At 41.1% G+C, this 5,625-nt stretch overlaps 1 protein-coding gene across 6 annotated transcripts in view; it reads left to right on the top strand.

Moving 5' to 3' along the window:
- KLF12 (Kruppel like factor 12) overlaps positions 1–5,625 on the top strand; it is a 443,110-nt gene that overhangs the window by 305,464 nt on the left and 132,021 nt on the right. The gene's annotated exons all lie outside the window — the stretch shown is intronic.

Below are 5,625 nucleotides of genomic sequence, written 5' to 3'. Positions count from 1 at the left end.
AAATCTAAAAACATTTCAAATTGAGGGGGTTTTGTTTGTAAAACAGCCGCCCCCCCCCCCCCCCAAGCACCTCAAAACGTCAGTGAAGGCATGTAGCAGGACTGCTCTCCAACCAGGGACCTGGCGATAAGTAATCCCTTCAGTGCTTCCTAGCATCTGGTCTCTGGAGTTTCCCAAGAGCAGCCAAGTGCACAGGACAGCACTCATTGGCTGTCTGCCCCACACCATTCCCCTTGGAGGTAGGAGGGTGGGCAGAGCATCATGGGATGCCAGAGAACCATTGGAGAATGTAGACATGTCAGGAAGTGTTTCTTCACTTGTGAACATCTGCACACTGACTGTTAGGAGCATTTCGAAGGCACTTGAGCACTTTAAACAGAACAACTATCTTACTAATTTATCCTCATGAGTAGTTATGAACTATACATCATATTTAAAGAGAGCCTTCCATGCTAGTCCATGACAGATGGGAAGATTGGGGTTGAGAGGAGAAACTGTACTTTAAAGGCATGGCAGCATTTTTCCCTTCTATGCGAGTCTGCTATCGTGCACTCTTGACTTTTTAGAAAATGCCAGGGTTGCCAATACGTGCTCTGATAACAGGAGATGCCAGACAGCTGTGGGCCTTTTCCTCTCAACTTTCAAACTATTTTTAAAATTAATTTTTGTAAGTTAGTTAAGTTAATTACATAGGTATATAAGTTAATAGCTTAATGATACTACACCTACAATATTTTTTACTTTTATTGTGATAGTAAGTTTATGTAAAGAATGTTGTTTAACGTGTATTTGAAATGCTTCCCTTTTGAATGAACTAATCATAGAATCATAGTACAGGTAGGGACAGCTAGGTTTGGAAGGGATTTCATGAGGTCATCTAGATCAAGGCAGAAACATCTTTGACTAGACCATTCCAAGTTAAGTGTGTGAAAACTACACTGCTCACCACATTTTACAGATTGCGATGTAAAAGTTCAAAGATCGACCTCAGTTTCCCTTACTTCAATTTAAGACCATTGCTTCCTGCCCTTGACCCTTCTGGTGACAGAAAATAGCCTATCTCCATTCTTCACGTAACTACTCCGCAGGTATTTGAAGACTGTTACCAAATCCCCCCTCAGTCTCTTCTGCAAACTAAATAATTCTGATTCTTTCAGGTTGTTATCTTAAGTTAGCCTGTAATTATAAATCAAGCCTATCCTCATAAGTTGAACTAATACAGATGTAAAAGAGAGGTAGTTAGTGTGTTAGTCTGAAGACAAGTAGAAAGCAAGGCATGTAACAGTTATATTAAAAGCAGCTTCATTATTGTATACAAAATCGACAGAGGAAAAATGAGCAATTCACCTGGAATAACTAAATGCATCAGGCAGACTTAGCTATGGCAAAGTTTTTAAAAAATCTTTGAAAGGAAATCCATCTTTTAAAAAAACAGCAGCTGTAGAAAAGAGCTTTGCTTTGGTGTTAGATCATTTTGATGATCTCCTAACCAAATTAGGTTTGTTGTCTTTGAAAATTGCCCTCAAACAATTAGATTACATAATTGTTTTGAAAGCCTGTATAACAGTTTTGTTCTTCATTATTCCTCTAATAATATACTGGAGGTCCTCTGCCTGTATTGCTGTTCTGTGTCATGTTCTTAATATTTTAACCATAGAAAATTACTCCCCAAATCCTGACATCGGTATAAATACTAAAAGCAACTTGCTTGCTATTCATTCTTGCTCAATTAAATAGCATGCCAAATGCTTTTATAATATTTGTAAAACAATCTAGACACTGCTGTTTTGTCTGAAAAGTAGATTTTAACTACTAATTAACTACTATTTAACAACTATTTTAAGTTTTGTCTGGTTTCAATATTTTCAGCACTCCCTTTTGAACAGGTTTTTATAACTGTTCGTTGACCCAACTGAACTGATTGAGTTACATGTACCTGCTCTGTCCATCATTGATCTAGCTCTAGCTTCTGACAGTGCTTAGGCCTATTTGCTTTAAGTGCTTAGGTTCTTTTGTTTTTTAGTTTGTAAACAACATGTATTATCCTTATTTGTAAAATACCGGGAAAATTCACACTTATGTATAACTCAGGAATTATGACACTGAAGCCCCCTTATCTTTGAGGTTTAGTACAGCTCTGTATAGGACAGCAACAAGGTTTAAATCCCTAGACATTCTCTAGAGAAGTGGGGACCAACCTTTTTTGGCACTGTGCTGCCCACAGCAACCTTACCTGGGGTCCTGAGGATCTCTCGGGGCTACAGCCACAGGGATCCTGCCAGGCAGAGCCTGGCCAGCAGTCACAGCACAGCTCTAGCAGCCTGGCTCCGCTTTTCAGCAGCACACGCTGCCCAGCCATGAGCTGCTTTGTTTTTTTTTTCCTGTGGGTTTTTACCCCGAATATCCAAGGGTCAAAAAAACCCCACAGAAACAAAAACCCAGCAGTGCACACTCGGGCAGCGCACCCTTGTAGCACAGAGAACATCCAGGTTGTGCAGTATGTGGTTCTGCAAACGTGTTTGTGGCACCACATACTGCACAACTGTACTCATCTGGATGCACCCACAGTGTGCTGCCTATGGCTTTACCTGGTCTGGCCCATGTCTCATGGTGGTGCAGCCCAGGGATATTTGGCATCTGACCACTTTGAAGTTAGACAGCCATGCTCTAGAGATGTCCGTGAAGGCAGGGAAAGAATCTTCCATCAGGCTACAGAAGAGCAGAGTAGAACCACACAGGGTGCAGCACATATTCCCATGCTTCCTTAGAGGCAGCATGTCATCTCCCTCCCTCTACCCAGGAGGAAGGGTGTGAATGGACGCTCAAAGAGTTGGTCACTTTCTGCCCCCAGTGGTTGCTGTCATGTGCTTAATGAGCTTTAGGTAAGAAATCCTGTTGAGAAAAGACTGTTTAAAATAATTTGGGGGAGGATAAAGGGATGGCAAGGTAATTAATGTTAGAATAAAGCATTTTTTTTAATTTTGCCTCCTGGCCCATGAGGTTACAGTATGCTGGCACTAGCGTGGGGTGTTTGGGGTGAAGAACTCAGTGTACTCATAGTTGTACCCATGATTAATTTCATGGAAGATTCATTTTATTACTTGGAAGTCACACCACGCTGACTATCCATACAGTGAGATCTCACTCTACTGAGCTGGATGCCACGGGGTGCTTAGATACTTGAACCTGTGCATATAGGTACTGACTAAACTACAGATGGTAGGTCAGATAGTTGTTACTGATACGATTTTACAACATTGTTGTATTTTTGTGATTATCATGTTAACTACATGTAGATTTCATAGATTTCATAGACATTGGGGACTGGAAGAGACCTCATGAGATCACCAAGTCCAACCTTCCCACCGTAAGTAGGAGGTCAGCTGGGATCAAGTGATCCCAGCAAGAAAAATATCCAGACTTTTTTGAAAGAGTCCAGAGTAGGTGCTTGTACCACCTCTGGGGGAGTCTGTTCCAGACCCTGGACACACGCACCATAAAGAACTTTTTTCTTATGTCTAGTCTAAATTGGCTTTCCTGGAGTTTAGGGCCATTAGACCTTGTTATCCCTTGGGGAGGTCTGGTGAACAGCTGTTCTCCCAGGTCCTGATGTACCCCCCTTATATAATTGTAGGCTGCTACCAAGTCTCCCCTCAGGGATAATGCATCACCTCAGCAGGAAAGGAACATCACTCCAGAACTGGGAGGTAGCAGGGACAAGGGAAGGATTCAAATAGTAGCGCATGTGCAACACTGCTAAATAGGGTATACAGTAGGCAGATCAGATATCTTAACTTGTCTCCTTTTACCCCATGAATTTAATTAAGTAAATTGTTATAATGATTTTTCTCTTTTGAGTTTTGAAATTGTATTCCAATCATCCATTTATTCTGTATAGCTGTAGAGTTGGTTTCCTCTGCTTCAGCTGATGCCATTACCAACTTTGTGCAGTGTATTGTAGAAATCTTTTCCCTCAGCTTGTTGCCCTGGTTACTGTCAAACTACTTTGTTCTGAGTCCCCAGGAGCCATAAGAAAATGTGTTTGTTTTCAGGATCTAAATAAACACCCACCGCTGCTCAAACCATCACCACTCCTTCCTGCCCACTTTGAAATGTGCATGGATTTGCAGTTGATTTTACAGATGGAGAACTTGCAGTTGTCCAGAATATTTCAACAATATTTTTCCCACAATGGAATAATGCCAAATGATCAACACTGGGCTCATCTACACATGCTGATTTAAGGCACATTAGCCATTTTGAAGGTGCATTGAACGCGTGGGTCTACATGTGCATGCCCTTAATGCGCCTTAAAAATGGTTATTTTAGGCTATTCACGCCTACACTGAATACCTGCAAATGCACCTTAATGTGCACGTGTAGACACATGCCTAAATCACCTTTAATGTGCATTAAGTTTCGGTGCGCATAAAAGCATGTGTAGACATGCCCACTGAGACTGTTCATCGGAATATATCATTTTCAACTTAACTTTTGTTGGGATAGCTTCTCAAATCCAGGGTGGAATTCCTGATCAAAACAAAAAAGGGAGAGAGATTCCCCCCACACTAGGCGATAGTCTAGTAGTTAGGATACTTACCTGGAATGTGGGAGACCCGGGACTCTGATTTAAGGCTGGGGCATGAACCTGGGTCTCCAACATGCCAAGAGACTGCTCTAGCCACTGGGCTGTTGGTTATTCTGGTGTAGGCCTTTTTTCTTATCTTCATTTAGAGCTTTTCCACTTTGAATTTAATAGTCACCTCAATCACAGGGCCCTATAAAAGACACACACCTTGTTTAGAGAAGGAAGAATGAAGGAAAAAAAAGATTTTTCCAGTCCTCGCTCAGTCCTGACCACCAAGGTAGAGTATACTCTGCAGCATGAACAAAAGCTACAGTGTTAACCTTTTCACGGCCACTCAGCCAGAAGTTACTGCCAATTCAGCAGTACTACTGACCCTGAACAGTGAACTCTACCTCTCCATATCTAGGGTCATCAGCGAGAGAAGCAAAGCAGTCTTTATAGCTACCATCCATACCTTCCAGTGCAGAAAATCAGCTTTTCCACTAAACAGATTCACTTCAGTTTTGGAAGGCTGATTTTAGGGAGAGATGAATGTGATATGTAAGTACAATAAATGTTCTGTGGAAAATAAATGTAAATAAGGGAGACTGGCTTTGTAGTCCAGCAGTTAAGGCAATCAGCTAGAATTTGGGTTATGTACTAACCATTTGATTATTTTGAGGTTTTTCACCAAAAAAAAAAAAAAAAAAAAAAAAAAAGGAAAAGCCTTGATTTCATTGTGATGCAGAATGTGAAAAATGTTGAAGTCTAAACATTTTTGCAGGGTAGGAACAATGAGATAAAAGTTTTTGCCCAGCTGTAGGACTTAGGCTAAGGGACTTGCTCAAGGTCACACAGAAAGCCTTTCCCAGAAGAGGGAACTGAAGGCAGATTTTGGAAAGTCTTAGGTTTGCACCATCTTAGGTTTGTATCATCATTTCTCTTAACAGCTGTGAAACTCCATTCACTGTTTGTATGCTTATGCAGTGAATATATTGTGGCTCCTCACAACACATACATCTGATAGAACTCTATTCAGAATTAGGTATGTGTTCCTA

The sequence above is a fragment of the Gavialis gangeticus genome, unplaced genomic scaffold (assembly GCF_001723915.1).
Source record: "Gavialis gangeticus isolate Ggan-Ray unplaced genomic scaffold, GavGan_comp1, whole genome shotgun sequence".
Classification (NCBI taxonomy): Eukaryota; Metazoa; Chordata; order Crocodylia; family Gavialidae; genus Gavialis; species Gavialis gangeticus.
Note: the sequence above shows the minus strand (reverse complement) of the source record. Positions and strands in the feature narration are given on the sequence as shown.